At 43.1% G+C, this 23,109-nt stretch overlaps 1 protein-coding gene across 6 annotated transcripts in view; it reads left to right on the top strand.

Moving 5' to 3' along the window:
• Nucleotides 1-23,109, top strand: part of PLEKHA6 (pleckstrin homology domain containing A6) — a 243,471-nt gene that overhangs the window by 154,534 nt on the left and 65,828 nt on the right. The window lies entirely within an intron of this gene.

Here is a 23,109-nt window from a genome sequence, read left to right as displayed (position 1 = left end):
AAGGAAGTTTCCCCTTGTCGAAGCACTAAGAATATTTAGATAGGAGAAAGATACATTTAGCATTCACATCAGTAAGATATGCCCTTATTCTAAAGTCAGCCAGGCATCGAAAGGTTAAGAAAACTTGACAATCCTTAGAGGGCATGGACCCCATCTGGCCTCTCTAATATTCTTGGGAGCACAGAGAATAATTCAGGTTTTCTTTTATCCATCTATAGACTTGCTTTTTCTTTTAAGAATCTCTTTTGTTCTTTACACAGTGCTGATCTCTGCTTACCCTTCTCTCTTTCTGCTCTCCCACCATTCCCTTCCCATCCCATTCTCCTGAAGAGCCATAATAGTACCCCTTGGAGGAATAGGGCTAGTTCTGCAGCTGGGGGTGGGAGGCAGACAGGAGGGAGGTACTGACTCAGGGGTGGGAGGTGAGAGAAGGGAAGATTTGTAGAGGTGCAGTTGGGGAGGTGAGGGTGAGATCAAATCTCCAGAGCCTCCCTCCAATCCCATTGCTTTCTCCCAGAATTAGGTAATTAGGTAGGTGGGGAGGGAAGCAGGGAGAGAGAGAGAGAGACAGAGACAGAGACAGAGAGACAGAGAGACAGAGAGACAGAGACAGAGACAGAGAGACAGAGACAGAGTCAGAGAGAGAGAGACAGAGAGAGAAAGAGAAAATGGATCAGGGAGTATCAGGAAGAGAAGTCCTAGGCCTTAGATTTAGTCTATTCCTGTACAGCACATACACACATCTGTAGCTATCCTCTAGAGAAGGTCAAACTCTGGTCTGGAGTGGGGGGGAGCCCGAGTTTCATGTACCCCCTTCTGGCTGTTTGATGGGCCTGAAGGGCTGAATCTGAGACTCAGCAATTCTCTTTGGGTTAAGACAGGAGTGGGAGGGCACCAGGACCCTAGAGGACCTGGCAGAGCACCTACTGCCCTGAGATGAGAAGAGAATCAAACTCTCCTCCATCTAGCTCTAGAAAGTAGCCTGGTAGCCAAGAGGGCAGGAATTAGAAGAGAAGGAGAAATACTGAGGTCAGTCTGTGTGTGTGTGTGTGTGTGAATACCAGTATACATCCAGGAGTTTACTGACATGAAGAGGCATAGAAACATACATTTGTATATTAACATACATACTTTCCCATTACATTTCTTTAAATTCTTATCTTCTGTCTTAGGATCACTTAGGATCACAGGTATTGGTTCCAAGGCAGATTGTTAAGGGCTAGGCACTGGGGGTTAAGTGATTTGCTCAGGGTCACATAGCTTGGAGGTATCTGAGGTCATATTTGAATCCAGGACATCCGTACTCAAGTCCTGGCTCTATCCAAAAGCACTTTTTAAAAAAAATACAGTCCCTCTGCTTTCCCTCCCTCCCCCCTTAACCCCATGCTATGCAACTACATTCCATTTCTCCATTACTTGTGTACATATATATGTATATTATCTATATATTCTTTAATACATGTATACACAGAACTATTAGCTTTTAGAATGTATATTTATAGGTATAAAATTGCCCTGACAAGACCTGCAGGTTTGCCTCCCTGCTCTTAACTTAGAAGAACTGAGGTCTAGGCAGGGTGGTCTGTCTGGTGGCTGGTTGTCTGAAGAAGAATGGGTTATCACCCTGACTCCCAGTATCTATTTGCCCTGGCACCCTCCCTGATCCTTCTTGGCCCCTCTGGATTCCCTTCTTTGGTTTGTTTTCCTTTTCCTGGGTGTGGTCCTTCCCTGAGCCTCAGAACACGGGGTGGAGACCTCCAGATGACAGATCAGACTTTATATAGTGGCTTTCTCTGTTACCAATTCTTGCAGATTTATTGCAGTTGCTTCCTAAGAAGGCTTGCTGTTTCCACTCTTTCCTCTCCAAGTCAGAGTTTCTTCTTTAAAGCTAAAAAGAACTAACAATTGCATTGCATATATTCTCTTTACTACCAACTTGTGAGAGTAGGTGATTTATTATCTTCATTTTACAGATGAGGAAACTGAGACAAACACAGATTAAGTGACTTGCCCAGGGTCACATGGCTAAGTGTCAGAATCAGGATTTGAATTCAGGGCTTCCTACCTTCAAGGCTATGGCCCTTTCCACTGTACTATGATATCAAACTTAAATCAAAATGGAGGCCACTAAAACCATACATAAGAATCCCTATGGACTTCATATTCTCTTCAGAAAACCATATATTAACAATATTTATGTTCTATTGTATTTTACTTTATTTTGTTAGATATTTCCCAAATACATGTTAATTATTTCCCAAATATAAGTATGTATATATGTATACATGCATACCCTTACCTTACATCTTAGAACCAGTACTGTATATTGGTTCCAAGGCAGAAAGAATTTTAAGGGGTAGGCAAAGTAGATTAAGTGATTTTCTCAGTCATACGAACAGTTAGTAAGAAATTGAGTCTGGATTTGAACTCGGGTCTTCCTCACTCCAGTCACGGTGGTGCTCTATCTACCAAGTCACCTAGTTGTCCCCAACTACCTGGTTGACCTTGGATAAACCATTTAACTTCCCTGGGCCCCCCAGTAAAATGAGGGGGTTGGACTAGATGACCTCTGAGGTGCTCATCTGGGGCCACATCCATGATCCCGGGAATAGTCAGAGCACTTTGTAGGGAGAGGCAGACAAATCAGATGAATTGTCCATTGGGAAAAATTGTCAGCCATCTTCCTTGGAGCCCGAGAAAGTGTCCTGAAGGAAGGTGAGGAAAATTGTGCTTTTATGGGGGAAACATCACCAGTAGGCTAACACTTTTTCCCTGAACAATATTTTAGAACCATGCGTTCTCTGGCTGCCAGGGAGAGAGTGGAGGTGGAGAGAAGCTGAATAGGGCTAGACTAGAGGGAGATAGACCAGGCTTGACAAGTCTGTTTGTGTCTGTGTGTGTCTCCCTCTTCCTCTCCTTGGATCATCTCCAGAGCTTCCCCACGCTCCAGGGCAAGTTCCCTTTCTGCCCCTTCCTTGTCCTGTAGGCAGGGGTGAGTGTGGCCAGGCTCCCAGCCATGTACTACTCTTACACTGGGGTTGGGGGAGAAAAGAAGGGGGCAGGGCAAGACGGGTCACGTTGAGTTGGGTCCATGTTCAGGAGCTCACTAACAGCATCCAGCTGCTGCCGCACCCACCAAACTTCCTGCTTTGGGATTTGGGTTTTGGGGGATTTTTCCTTCTGAATGTGTGCTTCCATCAAAGTGAATGACCCAATTAGGCTTTTGGAAGCCCTTTTCCTCAATAGTTCTGCCACTATCTTTCCTATCATTCCTTTGGTTATATTTCTCTAACCTTAGATCTTTCCCTTTGTTCAACCATCTCTTTCTCTATTTTCCCTACTCCCACCCCCTACCCTTTCTTGGCTTGGCTAATGGATATTTTCCAGAAGCCTCAGCCTAATGCAGAATATTCTCTGACCTTAGAAGAGTAGCCAGAATACACATGGGGGAGGGGGAAGAGAGATGGAAGGAAGTAGCTTCAAGGAGGGATCATCTTAAAAGCAGTTACTTTATCTGATCTAAACTCATGAGTTAAATATAAACTTACTTATAGCCCCTACAGCTTTTAGGATCAGAGATTTAGAGCTGGAAGGAATCTCTGAGGCCAGCTAGTTCAGTCCTGCCATTTTACAGATGAAGAAATTAAGGCCCAGAGAAGTTAGCTGACCTTTCTAAGGTCACATAGGTCATAAGCACCAGAAATGGGATTTGAATCCAGGTCCTCAGATTCCAGAGGAAGTGTTATTTCCATTGGAGTCCAATGCTTCCTATCTCTGAAATTAAAGTTGATAAAGGAGAAGGAGATGGAAGAGGATGAGATGGATAGATAAAATCATGGAAACAACCAATATAAGCTTGAACAGGCATTAGGAGATGGTAGAAGAGAGAAGGACCTGGCTTGCTGAGCTTCATGGGGTCACAAAGTATGGGACACAACGGAATGATGGAACAGCAACAGGGTATCTGAAACGTATGTATTCGAGTCATCACTATGGTTACCCCCAAGTTTGCCACTTGGGGAAAGTCCAGCAAAACCAACAGGTCCATCAGCCCTTCCACTCTTCTATCAGGGGTGAGGCATGACAGTTGGGCCTCTTGGTAGAACCCAGCAGAGTCTTTTAACTCAAAGTAACACACAGTATGGGTGCTAGAAGCATTAAGAAAGGAACAAGCCTTTGGGGGCTGAGATGAGGTGAAGAGAACTGCTATGCATTTTCATGCAGAGTGGGACTCATTGCAAAGTAGCATGTAGAATCTAACTTCTCTTTTTGTAATAGGCTGATACCAGGTTCTAGTTGTAAGCTATTAGTAAGGGGAGGAGAGGCAGAAGAGAACTGAATTCATTCAGATCCTTCTACCCTGCTCCGTCCTAAAAAAAAAAAAATAGTCCCCTCTTCTCCAGGTTCTTCAAGATGCCCTAAAGATCACCTTTGGGGTCAAAATGACCAGGTAGGAATTGGGTGCAGTCCTCTTAAAAGAACAGAGGTAGGGGCAGATGGGTGGTTCAGTGGATGGAGCCAGGCCCAGAGCCAGGAAGTCCCAGGTTCAAATCTGACCTCAGACACTTCCAAGCTGTGTGACCCTGGGCAAGTCACTTACCCCCATTGCCTAGCTCTTCTGCCTTGGAACCAATACACAGTATTGATTCTAAGATGGAACATAAGGGTTTTAGGAAAAAAAGAAAAAGAGAGTTAGCTTGAGGTCTGGGAAGAAGTCCAGAGAGATAAGATAAAGCCATCCCACACAACCTGATTCTGCTCTTGCCCCTCTGGTTAAACTGTTATACATGAACCGGAACCAGGGGCCATAAAAGAATGGTTGATGTGGGTTCCATACCTCATATATGTGACAGCATTGGGGTGCTGAAGGGGGAGAAATGGTAATTTAGCATAGCATAGACTACAGTAGCAGAGATGAGGAAAGAGGAATTACTATCTTTAACTCCTGGGAAGATGCTCTGATTCAACATGGGAGCTTTGGTTGTCCCTCAAATCTTAATGGAAATGACTTGCTCTGGGAAAACCATACTTGATTCATTTGAATAAATCTAAATATATTTGCATTCATCATGCCTGTAGATAGTTCTTGCCTTCATTTAGACTTCCCCAAAATTCATTGCCTATTTTTAAAGGGTGGGGGTGTTTGACTCTGCCCAGTCCTTGCCCACCCTCCATCTGTCTCTTTGAAAAAAGGTTTAAAGTGATGTCTCCTATATTTTACACATAATGAAGCTTACTTGGGGTCTAATTGCTTCTGCAGACTTATGCAAATGATGTGTGTGTATAAGTGGTCTCTCCATTCCGGATTTACATGGCTTCAACTGTGTTCGTCAGACTCTTGGCTGGGACAGGGAGATCCCAGAGGTGGAGAATGAGGCAGCTTTGATGCTGAATCTAGCAGAAGTCATTTGAGTTAGGCAGTGAGGAAGTCTAGAAGGAAGGGATTATCATGCCACTCCAGGAAGGAGGGTAGGGATGGAGATAAAGGTTAAGAGGAAGATGAATGGTCATCTCCCCAGGGACTCTCCTTCTTTGCGCCTCCATCTAGTCAGACTCAGTGATGCTGTGACAATGTCTGCCTCCCCTTTCCATAAATAAAACTATCCCCTTCCCAGATCTTTTCTCTTTCATTGGCCCTCTGGGCAAATATTTCATAATGTGGGCTCACCCAATTGGGCACAGCGCCAGGCTGGCTGCCTTAGGTTGCATCTCTTCTCCAATCCTGTGGGGAGACCTGGGTGGGACTAGAAGACTCTCCCTCTCCACATGGGAGGTAGCAGAATTACTCAGGTCGATGGCATCAAGGAGGGAGCCACCTATGCCTGGCGGTTCTGGGAGCAAAGGGCTGCCCAGTGGCTGAAACTAAGCCACCCTGACAGCATTCAAAGGGTTAAAGCATTAAGGCCCGTCAGCCAGCATGTGTGGCTGTTAATGATTGCTACCCACCAGGGACCTGGTGAGTATTAAAAGGAAAACCTTTTCTCTGTTTCTGGAGTGAAGTCAGGGTAAGAGGAGGCAGAGAAGGGACTCCTAAGAGGCACTGAGTGAGTATCTCCTGTCTACTGTTGTTTGTGTGTGTGTGTGTGTGTGTGTGTGTGTGTGTGTGTGTGTGTGTGTGCTCGCACGCGCGCGTGCATGCATGCATGCTCGCTGTTCAGGAGTACAGGGGGTGGTGTAGACATGACAATGCTAATATGTGTGACAGGTTTTTCTTTTATTATAACGGGACACAAATCCTCAGCTTTGGGCATCATCCCTATTTTTAACATGAAGTTAAGAGAAGAGATGCCATTGCTGGCATGTACTGTAGGCAGAGGGGTGGCTGGAGCCCCAGACTTCTGTCCTAAAACAGACAATGGTCTGTGTGGTCGCACTGCATAGGAAACTGGAGCCGTCTTCCTAATCCCCTTCTCAGCCATTGTCTCCAGAGAGGAAGAGGATAGGCTTGGGATAGGGGTAGCTAGAAGGGCATCTTGATGGGTGACAGTGGCATTGGCCCCCCAGATATGAAGGGCTTAGCTGGAGTTAAGCCTCTGAGGTTAGGGCAAGGTTGTGTGTGTGTGTGTGTAATTCAAGTGACTTTAGGAAAGCTGCTGTCGGTTGCCCTTTCTCTTTGTGGGACAGGTGGCCCAAGAGCCCAGGAATTTGCCATGGAGAGACTTGCCTGAATCTGGGGAGAGTGTAGAACCCCCGCTTCCTAGCTCCAGGACCCTTCTAATAAGACTTACACATTGACTGATCTAAGCTGCCCCAGGGACAATGGGGGCAGCTTTATTTTTCTTTGTGGGGAGCATTCAGAGCTGGTTCATTCAGCACAAGGTCCCGGTGATACAACATTGAGCAGTGGGGGAGCAGAAGAGTAGGCTTGTTCTTCTCTTGGCTGGAATCCATTTGCCCCTCTGTCCCTCCTCTGGGAAGGAAGTGCCATTGATATGTGATCCTGTGGAGAGATGAGCCTTTCAGGGAACCTTGGGGGAGGGAGGGACAGGTTGCTATCACCCATCCTATCTCCTCACTGGTTTGGCCTGTCTCCTGGCTTAACTTCCCTTCTCACCCACTCCCTTTACAGGTCATTGTGTCAGGGTAGAAGCTTATGCTGGTGGGGGGTGGGTGGGTTGGGGAATGGCCCTGGAGTGGGAACAGGCTCACAAACCCATTGTGATTGGTTGGCACCTCCCCCAGGCCTTGCCAAGAGGTCTATTCTTCTCCACACACTGGGGCAAGAGCCAGCCACCCTGAGATGGACAGTGGCTGCAGCAGCTGGAGGCTGTCTCACCTGTCAGCGAGCCTGTCATTGGCCAGGGCTTAAAGTCTATTTACCCCCTGGCAACTGCCTAGCAGGAGGCTGTGGGAAGAGCCTCGTTGGCCAGCCACAGTGGGAGTGCCACACCCCCCCTGCTCCATCTTGGTCTTGCCAGGCTGGGGCAGGGGCTACCCTACCACTGCCTTCCTGTCCGAGTGCCTGGGGAGGATATATTGCTTTTGTTGCATAAGCGTTGTCCTTTGCTCGGCTTGGGAGATTTCTTTCCCCCTTTTTCTTCTTTCTTCATTTCTTCCTCCCACTGGCCAGAACCACCCATGGGCACTCTGGGCAGCCTGTGCCCTCTTGGGTCACATGCTGTTTGTTTAGGGACAGGCTGTTTTCTCATGATCAGCCCAGGGGAGGAAGGGCTGGTGAAGAAGGAAGCAATGACCCCTGTTGCCCCTGGGGGCAGCATTGATACATTCTTGTACTGTCTTCCATGGGCAGTCCTCTATGCCTCAGCTCCATCTCTTAAGCATCTTCAAGGTGGGGCAGCGAGGTAGTTCATTGGATAGAGTGCCAGACTTGGAGATGGGAGGTTTCGGGTTCAAATATGACTTCAGATACTTCCTAGCTGTGTGACCCTGGGCAAGTCATTTAATCCCAACTGTTTAACCTATATTATACTTTTCTGCCTTGAAATTGATATTTAATATGACTTCTAAGACAGACAGTAAGGGTTTAATTTTTTTTAAATCCTTGGAGGCTCATATCAGTTGCCTCCCCCTAATAGTAATAACAGCTAATATTTATTTGGCATTTACTATGTGCTGGACACTATACTTAGAACTTGAAAATTATCATCTTGTTTGATTCTCAAAACAGCTATGGAAGGCAGGAAACTGAGGCAAATAGAGGTTGAGTGACTTGCCCAAGGTCACACAGCTAGAAAGTTTCTGAGGCTGTATTTGAATTACTGGTCTTCCTGACTCCAAGCCCAGGACTCTATCCACTGCGACACCTATGAGAAGCCTTAACTGATCCCCATCCTGCCATGTCATATGCACCAGTGGAAGGTAGATTCCTTGAGGGCAGGGACTGTTGACAATTTTGGTCTTGGTAGCCCCAGAATCTAATAGGTTGCTTGTACTTCTTGTTCAGTTGTGTCTGACTCTGTGACCCCATTTGGCATTTTCTTGGCAAAGATACTGACGTCTATCATTTCCTTCTCCAGTGGCAAACAGAGATTAAGTGATTTGCTCAGGGTCACACAGCTAGTAAATGTCTAAGATTGGATTTATACCCTCTGGGCCTAGCACTCTATCCACTGTGCCACCTAGCTGCCTGGCCTTGTACATGGTAAGCACTTAATAAATCCTGTTATGTTGCATTTCATTGAATTTTTCTCCCTTCTCATCCCCTTTAAGAGCTGGGAAGAATACACTTTCTCATTCCTCCCATCTACCAACATTTAGAATTTAATAGTAATCCAAGGAGGAAATGAGGGAAAAACTTGTCTCCTGTGTCTCTCAACTGCTTCCACTCGATTCCTTGCCTCTTCTATCTGAGCTCCCATTTCATTTGCCTCTATTACCTTCCTCCAGGTCTGCCCTGGACCTGCTTTCTTTTGGGCATTGATAGTGACAACCTGATAGTGCAATGAATGGTAATAATGATAAATCCCAGACCTGTTGATTATGCAAAATAATTTCAATTAGACCTTTTGAGGCTGAAAATTTTCCATCCTCCTTTGTTTTTTATTGGGCTGATAATGAAAATCAGGCTGCAGTCCAGAATGGTAAAGAGGAGAGAAGTCCTGGTTTAGCAATCAAATAATCTAGGCTGGAATAATGCCTCTGACACTTACTACTTGGGTGATCCTAGGCAAGTCACTTTTCTTTCCTTGGACCTGTTACCCCCTCTGCACAATGAAGGGGCCTTCTGAGCTCTCCCAGGGTCCTCTCAGCTCTAAAAATCCATCATCCTTGATCAGTTACAGCTGACAGTGATGCACACCCAAAAGACATATTTATTAAGACGATTAGAATCTTGCTACAACTCCTGTTTCTTTTGGACCCTACTTTCCATCCTTGGCAGTTTAGATAGGACTAGAGGGAGTGTATACCCATGGTACAGATGGAAGAGCCAAGGCCCAAAGTCATAGAGCAAATTGGGACTCTTTTTATTAGACTCTTTAGCCTGTAACCTACCCACAGGCAGGGATTATCTGGCCCCATCCCTTCATCTCTTCCCAAAGGGGCCTCTTAGCTAATAAAATGGGAGGGTGGTAGTTCCTGCTCTTCCAAGCCCTTGGCAGAGAAGCTTCTTTGACTACCTGGGAATCTTCAGCAACCTCTTTCTTGTCAGGAGAGATTTAAAATTTCCCACTGTCCCATCTGTGGCTAACCTGTTTCCCCTATTCCTAGCTCATAAGGCAGGTTGGAGCAGATCTCTTTTCCAGGTGGGATAGGGAAAATATCAGAGCATTCCATGTTGACAGTAGACACAGAGCTGGAAAGAAATTTGGGTCATTTAATCTAAACTCTCATTTTATAGAGGAAGAAACTAAGACCTGGATATTGAGCCAAATGACTTGTTCAAGGAAATACTGTCAGTAGGTAAAAGAACCAAGATTTGTATTTTGGGATTAAAATGGGGGTGGTTGGGGACAGCAACATGGATTGAGTGTCAGGCCTAGAGAGAGAAGTCCTAAATTCAAATCTGGTCTCAAACATTTCCTAGCTGTGTGGCCCTGGACAAGTCATTTAACCCCCATTGTCTAGCCCTTACCATTCTATGGTAAGGGAACCTTGGAACCAATACCTAGTATTGATTCTAAGATGGAAGGTAAGGGTTTAAAAAAAAAAAGAAATGGGAACGGTCATAGGTATCCAGGCCTCTCCCTCCCCTCAGACCTTTTGCAGAGAGAAGCAGGGAGGGTGGGAGCTCTAGAATGAGAGCTTTGTCTTGACACCTTATTTTCCCCCTCCCCCAAACCCACCTGCTGGGCTGCTGCAGAGAAGCGAGGCCTCCTTTTCCCCAGACAAAGCCTCCCCTTTGTAGTGTCTTATCAGGGTCCTGGCTGCCTGGCTGGGCGGGGGAGCAGGAGAGGAGGGGCTCAGAGGCCATGGAAACTGTCTGTCCAATCTCTCAGTGAGATGCCTGTGAAGCCGAGGGAACCAGTGTATGCGTACATGTGCCATATATGGCAAGAACTTCTCCACCCCTTCTATCTATAATAAGCCATCAATCTACAAATATGTATTAAGCATCCACTAAGGGAAAGATTCTAGGTCGTGGGCTATGAGTGTTATGGGGAAGTAAAAAACCGAGTTGCTACCCAAAATGATACATTCAAGCCCTCTCCAACATAGCACACATGTACCCACTGCTTACAGGGGAAACTCAGAACATCAAGACATTTATATATACTTTAACCCATCATATTGCCTTGGGATTAGCCTCACAATAAAGATACAGAATCCCAGTGAGCTTTCTGGGATTCCAGAAAGGGGGTTAGCTTTTCTCATGAGTGTGATGTTCTATCCCAAGAAGAACTTAAAGATCCTGAATCATTAACTCCCCTCCTTCCATGGTACAGTTGGGGAAATTGAGGCCCAAAGAGGACGTGTACAAGTTCACATAGAGTCTGGATTTGAACTAAATATAGAATTCTTTCCCCTAGACTAGGGCTATGTGAATCTATCATGTTATTCCACCCCACCCCCTTCCTTTTGCTCTAAGCTTCTTGAGAACATATCTTTTCCCTTTTCTACATGGCTGCTTGAACAGATGGGTGAGGGCATTCTGCCCTCTGCATGGGCAAGGCTCCATTTATTTAGTGCCATTGTTACTACTGGAACTATAATGGGTATTGTTGGTCTCAGCATTCATATGCAAAGCAAAAAAATGTATTAGGTGCCTACCCTGTGCAGAGTACTCTCCTCGGTGCTAGGTGACATACAGAATTTAGCAAAAACCTGGTCTTTGGTTCAAGGAGATTCTAGTATAGTTGGTGGGATAGACCCCAACACAGACAATGCACTCACCCATTGTTTCATATTATGTATTATAGTTGAGAGTTGCAAAAAGAGTGTTATTTGAAATCTGTTCATATGAAGAAATTGAGGCAGAGAGCTGCTTGTACCTGGTGAGGAGGAGGCTTGGCAATCAAGAGTTTTGCTTTCTTGTTGAAGAAGAAAATGGAAGGAAGGTCAGCCAATGCTAGCTTTGTTATGTTCCAAACACTTACTCAGCAGAATTCCTTTTCTCTGGATAGGGTGGGGTTGCTTCTGTCTCTAGGACATGATTATCAAATCTGTTGACTAAAGGAATGGAAAGAGTTTGTTTTAATGGCCTTTCATAGAATCTGGAAGTTGACAGCTGGGTTGCCTCACTCTTTGGAAAGCAAGGATTTGGGCTTTAAACCAGAGTTGGATATTCAAGGTGGGTCACTCAAACATTGCCCTCTGCAGCTGACGGACCCTGTCTATGTCTATAACCATTGGGAGAGGGAAACTGAGGCAATGGAGGATGGAGAGGAACTGGGACCAGCTCTTTAGCAGGAGATGGCTCAGGAAGATGTTGGAAGCAGGAAAAACTAAAGCTAAGAGATTGGGACTGTTTATTTACTTGCCCTCATAGCAAAGAAGAGAGTAAGAGATACCAGTATAAGAAGTATAAGGGTCAAGAATGTTAACTGTCTGTCCTGCTTCCTCTGAGGTCATAGAAGCTGCAGGAGACTGCAAGAGATCATGTATTGGGTTCAGGTCCTTTCTAGTAAATAGGACAAACCTATTTGGGTGAACATGTACCAATTTGTGATATGAAGAGAGAGATCCCCTCCCAGATCTGCTTGGTTCTCCATGATTATAGATTTATGGGGTAGCTAGGTGGTACAGTGGATAGAGTCCTGGACCTGGAGTCAGAAAGATGGCATATTTCTGAAGTTAAAATCTGACCTCAGACACTTCCTAGCTATATGACCCTGGACAAGTCACTTAACTCTGTTTGCCTCAGTTTCCTCATCTATAAAAAGAGCTGGAGAAGGAAATGACAACTACTCCATTATATCTTTGCCAAGAAAACCCCAAATAGGGTCATGAAGAGTCAGACATGACTGAAATGGCTGAACAACACAGATTAATAGATTTTGAGCTAGAAAGATCCCTAGAAAAATGGTCTCTAAGATTCATTCCTGGAGACCTTACATCATAAGGAACCAAGCAGATCTGAGGCACATTTCAGGCAGAAGATGCAGAGAAAAATGGGGAGGGAAGTTGGATGATGATGAGAGTGCATGGCTAATCTAGGCTTTCATTCTCCTTGGAGCCCCCTAGGCAGTAGCCCTTCCAAATAGCATCTTTATACTTTGGTCATGAACTCCAAGGAGAAGAAGGGGTAGGACACTAGACAGAGAATATAAACAGAATCTTTTGAATCTCACCTCTCTTTATATTAAATCATTTTATGGTCTGGCAAGGGTTTTACTATTTTAAAGCAACAGAGGAATGGATGAGCTCTGGTGGTACTATCCCCTAAAGGCAACAGGGACACATGGCTAGAAGTCTGTAGGGAAAGACATCCTTTTAGTTCTCTGCCCCTCTCCCCACCATTGAGGTATGATAAGGGGATAGCAGTGACCTGACACCTTTGGAAACTCAGCCATATAACCTGGTCTTGGAGATGTATGTCCAGCCTTCTTAGTAGAAGTTATTCCACCCTAACTGAGCTAGAAATAACTCTTGGCTTAGGAGATGGAGATAGAGTGGGGTGGAGTGAGGGAGGAAAGGAAAGGAAGCAGAGAGAAGATGAGAGAGCCAAGAACAAAACTGGGTGGAAGCCACACAAATGGCCTTGGGCAGGAAATGGGCTGGGCCTCCTCTTCTAGCCCCCATTCATTTTGGCTTTTAGGTAGCACATTGGAAAGAGAAGACCATCTTATCCCAAGGGACTCATTCTTGCTCCCTCCCTCAAACATCCAGCACCCAGTGTGTATGGGACAACATATGCAGTGATTGCCCTCATGTAGCAACTTCTGGGGTGTGGAAATAGCATCTGGGAGAACAGAAGGATTTTTGGAGAGTGGGAGGTTGGCTTGGGTTTTCTGCTTGGAGTGACCGGAGGAGTTTTAGGAGTCAGTCTGCCCAGGATGTTGGATGTAGAAATGTAAACGGAATTGAGTTTTAATTGGGAGGGAATGTAGAGACAGATAAGACTGCTGAAAAAGGGAACATAATGATGTGAACAAACAAGCAGAGAGGAGTAAGGATATATGTCTCCAATTCCCCCGCCCCCTCCCAACAACTCCTCTCCCTCACCAACAGAAATCCTTTTTGGGGAATGGATAGGGTCGATAATTGGAATTTGCCAGTGACTGAAATAAGAGGAAGCAGGGGTAGCTCTGGTCACCACCCACCTCTGACTCCTGTCCAGATATAATGAACTGTGTGATCTCAAGAGCCAAAACTATCCTTAGATCCAAAAGTCCCAAAGAGAATGAATTCATCAGCAAATTTTTTAGTAACTATAGAAAGAAAACAGCTGGGGAAAAATTAGACCCCCAAGGTTGGGAATGGAATGGAGGGACAGGCTGTTAGGGGAGGAAAAGTTTTTCTTCCTCAGTTCACTTAATTTCTTTGTACCCATCCCCATGGGATCATTCATCATCATCTTTTCATGGGATCTAGACCAAGCCAAGCACAAAAGTATCTGCTGTTAGCTGTTCGGGTCAGACCCTCTATGTGTGTGTCTACATATATGGTTTCATTTGGAGTCAAATCATAGAATCATAGAATTAGGGGTCAGGGGCCCTTAGAGATTGTCCATTGATAACAGTACAGTTCAGTGGGTTCAGAGCTGAATCCAAAGAGTAGTTCTTAATGGTTCAATGCCCGTTTGGAAAAAAGTCTCTTCTAGAGGGTCTTAGGAAGTTCTGCTTCCTAACAGTTTTATCAATGATTTGGATAAAAGTATGTACTTTACATTTATTAAATTTACAGATGACACAAAATAGGTAAAAGATATCATTGACGAAATTAGACTTCAAAAAGACCTTAATGAGCTAGAATTCTAGGATTAAGTTGAAACAATTTGAAATATCACATGCATAAATGTAAAATGTATGAGCAGCTAGGTGGCTCAGTAGATTGAGAGCCAGGTGTAGACATGGGAAGTCCTGGGTTCAAATCTGGACTCAGACACTTCCCAGCTGTGTGACCCTGGGCAAGTCACTTAACCCCCATTGCCTAGTTCTTACCACTCTTCTGCCTTGGAGCCAATACTCAGTATTGACTTTAAGATGGAAGGTAAGGGTTTAAAAAAAAAAGTAAAATGAGAGGCAACATGGCCTCTACTCCGTGAGACTTACCAGCATTAACTGTAGTGTCTATCACTTTTAGTTTCAAACTTAGATGATCATGGTTCTAAAATCTGCCCTTTCACTTCTCTTATCTTCCTGGGTTTAGATTCTAGGTCCTCTCCACAAACAACCCCACCTTAGTTTACAATTAGTAACCACATCCTCATATTTTCTTTATAATCAGATAAATTGTATTTGTTCCGAAATCACACAACAGTTCTGGTGTCTGTATCTCTCTAGATTACTGTGCTTGTTGACATTAAAAGCTTCCTTACCTAACAAATGTCTCAGAACTTGGCTAGAAAGTAACTACTGCTCAAAGTAACTATAACTTAGAAGTCTGAGAAGACTTAACTAAGCAACAAACCTTAAAGGAACAGTACATTGCAGCCACATTGTTGAAGATGATTCCCCTACTGGGGAGTTCACTATATCCATGAAATCACTGCTCTGGACCCAAAATGTAAAAGCTTACACTTAAAAAAAAAAAAAAGAAAAGTAACTTCACGAGCAAAAGATGGGGGCAAGTAGGTAAAGTGACAGGCCTGGAGTAGAGATGATCTTTGTTCAGATCTGACCACAGGTTCTTCCTAAGCTGTGTGACCCTGGGAAAGTCACTTAACTAGCCCTTGCTGCTCTTCTGACTTAGAACTAACTATTACTTTAAGACTGAAGGTAAGAATTTTAAAAAATCATAGAGGAACAGAGTTGTGACTAACCCAGGGCCACATAGCCAGTGTGTGAGAGATGGACTTGACTCTTAGACTAACTCTCCACCACATCATATTACCTCCCAAAGGAATTTCCAAGAAAGTGAAGGTAAGACTACATATGCAGGATTGTGTTCAATTCTGGTCACCCTCTTTTGGGAGAGATATGGATAAGTTGAGGAGCATCTCCAGAAGGATAATGAGAATGGTGAATAGCTCCTTAATAAAACCAAAACCAAAACCTTTATCTTCTGTCTTAGAGTCATTTCTAAGTCTAGGCAATTGGGGTTAATTGACTTGCCCAGGGTCACACAGTTAGGAACTATCTGAGGCACATTTGAGCCCAGGTCCCATCCCACCCCTCAACTCCAGACCTGGTGTTTTATCCACTGAATCATCTTGTTGACCCTCAGGATGATGATTAGCTTTTTTTATTCTTGTCATACAAAGATTGATTGAAGGAATTTGGGATGTCTAACTAGGAGACTTGCAAGGGGTCGGGTGGGGGGAGAATATTAGTTATCTTCAGGTACTGAAAGAGCTACCCTGTGGAAGAGAGGTTAATTGCTCTGCTTGGCTCCAGACAGCAGAACTATGAGCAATTTGAACCAATTGCAAAGAGGCAAATTGAGGCTTTATTTGAGAGAAAAGTTTCCAACAATTGGAGCTGTAGAATATTTCAGGTGGTAGATAATGGGTTCTTCCTCACTTGAAGTTTCCAGCAAAGGCTAGATGACCAATTGTTGGGTATATTGTAGAGATTTTTTTTTCAAGTAACAGTTAAACTAGATGACCATTGAGGTCCCTTTTCTCTCTGAAATTCTGTTATTCTGTGCCACTTTTGACCTTGTGTTTGGCACCAGAAATCCTAGGCAGTGACAATTTCCTGGAAAGACAGGGGCTAATCATGTATATACACCTGTTATCTCAATGGTTATTATCTTGGTAATGAGGACTGTCGCTGACTTTGGGGCTGCCAGTGTCTGTGACCTTAAACTGTAGAGGTTGAAACCAGAGAAGGAGACATTTGTCTGAACTTGGAAAGTTAAAAGAAAAAAGGGAGACCTGTTTTGAGTTAGCTATTTTAAGAGCTTGGGAGATCACTCTTGTCCAAATTCCCTCTGCCCAGAACCACCCTCAATCAATCAGCAGGCCTGTATTAAGAACCTGCTATGTGAAAGGCATTGTGCTAGGAACTGGGGTTCTAAAGCCCCAAATATAACAGTTCCTGCCCAGTAAGAACTTATGTTTTTTTCAGGGGAAATAAGATATGCACATGTAAATATATAGAAAGGAAGGGGAGAGGTAGGGAGGAAGGAAAGGAAAGGAAAGAGGGAGGAAAGGAAGGAAAGAGGGAGAGAGGGAAGGAAGGAAGGAAACATTTATTAAGTACCTACCCTGTTCCAAGCATTGTGTTAAGTGCTTTACAAAAATCATCTCATTTAATCATCACACTGATCTTGGGTGGTAGGTATTGTTTTACAATTAAGAAACTAAGTAGAGATTTAGTGGCTTGTCCAGAGTCATGAAGCTAATAAGGATCTGAGGTTAGATTTGAACTGAGGTCTTCTTAACTTCAGTCCCAGAACTCTCTCTTACTGCCACCTAGATGCTTATTTGTACAGAACTTTTTATCTCTGTCTCTCTTTCTCTCCCTCTCTGTCTCTGTCTCCCTCCCTCCCTCCCTCCCTCCCCCCCTCCCTTTATCCCTCCCCCCAGTGTGGAAAGGCATAGCTATAGGAAACGGTATGTTGTGTGGAAGGAATAGAAAGTGGTCTGGAGTAGAGAATGGCTAGACTGTGGAACATGTGAGCAATGTAGAATAAGTCTGAAAAGGAAGATTAGAGCCAGGTCAAGAATGGCTTTAAAGGCCAAACAGAGAAGTTTGTACTTGCCTTGAGAGACAATAGGGTTGTTTACTGGTGTTTATTGAATAGATGAGTTGACATGGCCATACCTACAGTTTAGGAATACGGTGATCCCTTGCCTATTTCGGGAGTTTCAGAGATCCTCGTGATAGGTGAAAATCCACAAAGTAGTGGTGTTATCTTTATTTTATTATTCACATATATTTTAAGGTTTTATAAACCCTTCCCACTCTTCTATAAACCTTTTCCACACTCTTATTAACCTTTCCCACACTCTTTTAAACCTTGAGCCAATCAGCACTCAGGATTCGGAACACAGTGCTGTGGTTGGTTCCAAAGTATAGCAAAAACTCGGATACAGAATTAGATATAAATAAAAAAAAATCTGAGATACTGTGAAGCTACAAAAATGAACCACGATATAGCGAGGGATGACTGTACTGCCTTGGCAGCTGGTAGAAGATGATTTCGATTTGTCCTGAGTTTTGGCCACTATATATTAAGAAGGATATTGGGGATATCTAGATGACTCAGTGCATAAAGAGCCAGGACTGGAGACAAGAGGTCCTGGGTTCAAATATGGCATCAGACATTTTCTAGCTGTGTGATCCTGGGCAAGTCTCTTGACTCCAATTGTCTAGCCCTTACTGCTCTTCTACATTGGAAATAAGACTTAGTACAGATTTTAAGGCAGAAGGTAAAGGCTAGGAAAAAAGAAAAGAATATTGATAAATTGGATCTCATCCAGAGGGAGGGTGACTGGGATGGAGTTAGAAACTATGGAAACTATGCTCTATAAGGATGAGTAGAAGAAATTGAGAGTGTTTAGCCTGGAGAAGAAAAAAAATAATGGAGGGAGGGACTAAGAGGGAGGGGATATGATTTCTGGGTTTAAGTATTTGTGAGAGATCAGGTTTACTTTGCTTGACCCAAGAAGGCAAAACCAGGTAGATGTTGCAGAGAGGTTGGTTTTAGTGTACAGAAAAACCCAAGAATGACAGGTATCCCTAAATGGATTGGGCTGCCATCTAGAGACAACCTTACAAGTAGGGAGAAGAAGGCAGGCTAAAGAGAAAGACAATCTTGTCGGGGCTCCTGAAATGAGATAGTTATTTCCTCAGAGCTTAAACAAGGCTTTTCCTTCCTGGAGAGCTTTTATATGAAAATATGTGCTTTAAGAAAATTATTACATTCATAATGAAAAGATTGATCATTCACTGTGCTCATCTGTGTTGAGTTGTTAGTGAAGTTCCATGTTTTAAGAAGGGTGTTGACTACTGGATCTCATCCGGAAATGGTCAATGAGCATTGGAAGCCATGCCATGTGAGGAGAGTCGTCATGACCCTAGAAATAAGAACTAAGGGTTATGTAGATATTGATAGGAGAAAGATTTTGTTTTGATGTAAGGAAAAACTTTCCAACAGTTAGAGATCCATAAGTATTACTGGTAGTAGCAGCAGTGGTGTGATAGTGTTGTTGTTCACTCTTTTCAGTTGTGTCTGACTCTAGGTGATCCCATTCAACATTTTCTTGGCAGGATTACTAGAGTAGTTTACCATTTCCTTTTCCAGCTCATTTTACAGATGAGGAAACTGAGGCAAACAGGGTTAAATGACTTGCTCAGAGTCATACAGTTAGTACGTTCTGAGGCTGCATTTGAATTCAGGGCTTCCTGACTCCAGGTTCAAGACTCAATTCCCTATACCACATAACTGCCCTAGTAGTAGTGGAAGTAGTAGCTAACATATATATAGTGATTTAGTGGATAGAAAGCCAGGCCTGGAGATGGGAGATCCTGGGTTCAAAACTGACTTCAGACTCTTCCTAGTTATGTGACCCTGGGCAAATAATTTAAACCCAATTGCCTAGCCCTTACCACTCTTCTGTCTTGGAATCAAACAGTATCAATTCTAAGACAGAAGGTTAGAGTTTAAAAAAACACATATATATGTTCATATATATATGTATATCATTTAGTATGCTAGGTACTCTTCTAAATGCTTTATTATTATTATCCCATTTGGTCTTTACCAAAAACCCTGAAGAAACTGAGGCAAACAGAGATTAAATCATATGCTTATGAATACACAGCTAAATAAGAGATTAAATCATATGCTTATGAATACACAGCTAAATAAGCTAAGGTCAGATTTGAATTCAGGTCTCCTTGACTTCAGGCCCAGGATTCTATTCACCATATTACCTACCTGGCCCACATAAGAAATTGACTACTTATTGCGGATGTTGTAGAGGGGACTCCTGGTCAGATATTTTTTGAGCTCCGTAGCTTCTCTGTCCATTCTTACTAGGAGAGAGTTTATAAAAAGGCATGTATCCTGAGAGGATAACTACTACTAGGTCAGTGAATGATCAGGCTCTTTGGGAAAGAGGAAATGGGTTAATCTAAGATTTGGAAGGCTGGGGTGTTAGAAGTCAGAAGAGGTAAGGAGGCTTCTTGAAGGCCAGGTGGGGAGCCTCAAAGAGAGATTTCCACTTATTTTACCATTTGACTTTGAGTTCACCCTTCTGCCATCCTTAGATGTTCAAGGATGCATTTATGCATGCCTGTAGAATCTTTTATGTGCTTTTATACCCTTTGGAGCCTTTGAAAAGAGGTAGAAGGAGAAGCAGTAACTGAGTTGATCCCACCTTCACCTTTTGCCTGTTTTGTGTCTCACCATTGGGCAATTCTCCCTGATGTCTAATTCTGTTTCCCCAGGCAATCCTGTAATTAAAATTGACTGTTTTACCTTTTTATTTTTTATCTTTATCCCTTATTTAGTTGAGAATATTTTCCTTATCCACAGTTTTGAAAGTTTCTCCTATAATTTATGATATGACTATTTATATTTAGGTCATGAATGGTCTAATCTAATGACCTTTTCTCAGTCCTCATCCTTCTGGACTTATATTTAAGATTTTTTGACATCATTGGTCACCCTTTTCTTCTTGTTACTATCTCCTCTTTGGGCTTTGTGACATTATTCTCTCCTGGATTTCTTCCTGCCTGTCTTCTAGCTCTTGCCTAGATTGTTTTGCTGGATCTGCATTCTGGACACATTCATTAACTGGATGCATCCCCCAAGGTTCTGTGTTAAGCCCTCTTTTCTTCTCCCTCTATATTATCTCTATCAGTGATCTCATCAGTTCCCACTTATCTTCACACAGATGATTCCCATATCTACCTATCCAGATCTAATCTGTCTTCAGAATTCTAGTTTTGCATCACCAACTGCTTTTTGTATATCTCAGACTAAAAGTCCTATCTGAAATTTAACATGTTCAAAATAAAACATCTTCCCTCCCCTCCAACTTTTTCCATTTCTGCTAAGGGCAAAACTATTCTTCTAGGCACTTTAGCTTGCAATCTAGCCTTACGTTCCAGCTTCTTATTCTTATTTCCTCCACATATCCAATCTGTTGCCAAGTTCTCTCATTTCTGCCTTTGCAATATCTCTAGTAGATGTTCCTTTTTTGCTTCTGAAATAGCTGCCACCCTAGTGCAGAGCCATATCACCTTGTGATGGACTATTGCAACAGTCTTCTGGTTGGTCTCCTGCTTTGGATTTTTGCTCACTCCAATGCCTTCTCTAATCAGCTGCCAAAGGGATTTTCCTAAAATTTGGTCTGTCCATGTCACTCACCTGCCCAGTGAACTTCAATGGCTCCCCATTATTTCTAGGATCAAATATAACATCCTTTGCCTTAACCCCCCCCCCCCAAATCTTACCTTTCATTTTAGAATAGAAACTAAGTATTGATTCTAAGACATAAGAATGGTAAGGGCCAGGAAATTGGAGGTAAGTGACTTGTCCAAGGTTATATAGCTAGGAAGTATCTGAGACCAAATCTGAACCCAGGTCTTTCTGACTCAAGATCTGGTTCCCTCTCCATTGTGCTACCCCTATCCTTTGGCTTTTAGAACCCTACCCAAACCTACGATTCCTTCCAACCTTTCAATGTTCTTACTACTTACTGTCCTCCATGCACTCTACGATCCTTCATACACATGACCCTCTTATCTCTTGATTTTGTTGCCTTTTCACCGACTGTCTCCCAGATCTGAGGGGATGTTCTCCCTCCTCATCTTTATTCCTGTCTTACCCTAACTTCTTTAAAGGTTCAGCTCAAATTCTGCCTCTGAAAGGCAGCATTCCCAAAGGCTGGTACCTGCCCTTTGAGATCACCCCAGATTTACTTTGTATTAACAGACTTTATAATTTTGCATTTTACAAAATTTACCTTTGTTTGTGCTTGATTGTTTGCATGTTATCTCCTTCATTAGAATGTGACCTCAAGGGTAGGGACTGTATCTTGCCTTGCTTTGTATCTTCAGTGCTTGGCACAGTGCCTGTCACATAGTATTGCTTAATTAATACTCGTTGACTTAACTCCATTCCACTTGGAGCTTCTTTTGGTTCATAGTGGTGTATATGTATTATTATATGTGAGATGTTGAGTTAAACCAAATTTCTGCCAGACTTCTTTCTAGTTGTCCCAGCAGGTTTTTTTTTTAAGTCAAACCCAGTAGTTTCTGGGTTAGATTTATTTTACTATGTTGGATTGCTTCTGCATAGGAGAAAAATTCATAATAATAATAATAACAACAATAATAATAGCATTTATTTAGTAACTACTATGTGCTAAGTGATTTACAAATATCATCTCATTTGATTCTTACAATAATTCTGTGAGGCAGGTATTGTGAGTATCCCCATTTTACAGTTGAGGAAACTAAGAAAAATTGACTTGCTCAGGGTCACACAATAAGTATCTGAGGCTAGATTTGAACTCAGGTCTTCCTAACTCCAAGTCCAGTGCCTTATCCATTGAACCTGCCTTTCTAGGAGAGGTGGAATATTTGGAAAGAACAATATGGTCATCTTAAGACATATTAAACTCAAAGTCACATTTGAACCCAGAACTTTCTGTCTCCAGGCCTTGCGCTCTATCCACTGAGCTACCTTGCTATCCTTGAAGACTCTTAAATATCTGAAGCTGAATTTGAATTCATATCTTCCTGACTCTAGGCCTGGTGCTCTTAATCAGTGAACAACAGCTGCTTCTCTGTGTACATATTTCATCTCTTTAAGTTTCTTGAGCAGGAGGGATGCAGTTTTCATCTTTGTCTCTTGAGGGCCAGGAACATAGTAGGCATTTAGAGGTAACACAATGGATAGGGAACCAGACCTGGACAAGGCGATTGATCTCTGCCCTAATCAGGATAATATTAGCGCCTGGCTCCCAGGGTGGTTATGAGGTTAAAAATAAGGCAATATTTGTAAAGTTCGTTGCAAACCTTAAAGTTCCATATAAATGTTAGCTATGGTTATATAAAGTGTATTTATTGTTTAATAGATATCAGTTGAGTTAAATTGTATTTAGCTCTGGATAAGCCATCATGACTGATGATTTAATTCTAGGGCTCCTGGGCCCAAATGAGAAAAGATAGCTAATAAGGAAGACCCCTGAGATTTTTTCCCCTTCTTCCCCTCTGTACCTGTGCTGAGCCACTAAAGAGGTAATTTAACTTTCATACCTTAACCAAAGGCTGTGGGAGGCCTCTTTGCCTTGAAAAGAGGATATTTTCTGTTCTAGAGGAAGAGAAATAATTTTCCTCATGTGCCACCCCAAGCTCCTCCCCCTTCTGAGCAGATGAGTTTAATTTTCTTTCTTCCTAATGAAAATAGAGCAAAGCCAAGCTATATATTCGGGGTGGGGAGGAACCAGGCAAGGAAGCTTTGTGTTGGGGTGAGGTAGAAGAAACAGAGTTGCTCTTATAGAAAGGAAGCAATTCACTTTTTAAAAAATACCCTTACTTCTGTCTTAGAATCAATACTGTGTGTTGATTCCAAGGTAATATGGCAGTGAAGACTTAGGCAATGGGGGTTAAGTAATTTGCCCAGGGTCACACAGCTCAGAAGTAT

Source organism: Monodelphis domestica, chromosome 2, assembly GCF_027887165.1.
Source record: "Monodelphis domestica isolate mMonDom1 chromosome 2, mMonDom1.pri, whole genome shotgun sequence".
Lineage (NCBI taxonomy): Eukaryota > Metazoa > Chordata > Mammalia > Didelphimorphia > Didelphidae > Monodelphis > Monodelphis domestica.
This window is presented reverse-complemented; position numbering and strand designations above follow the sequence as displayed.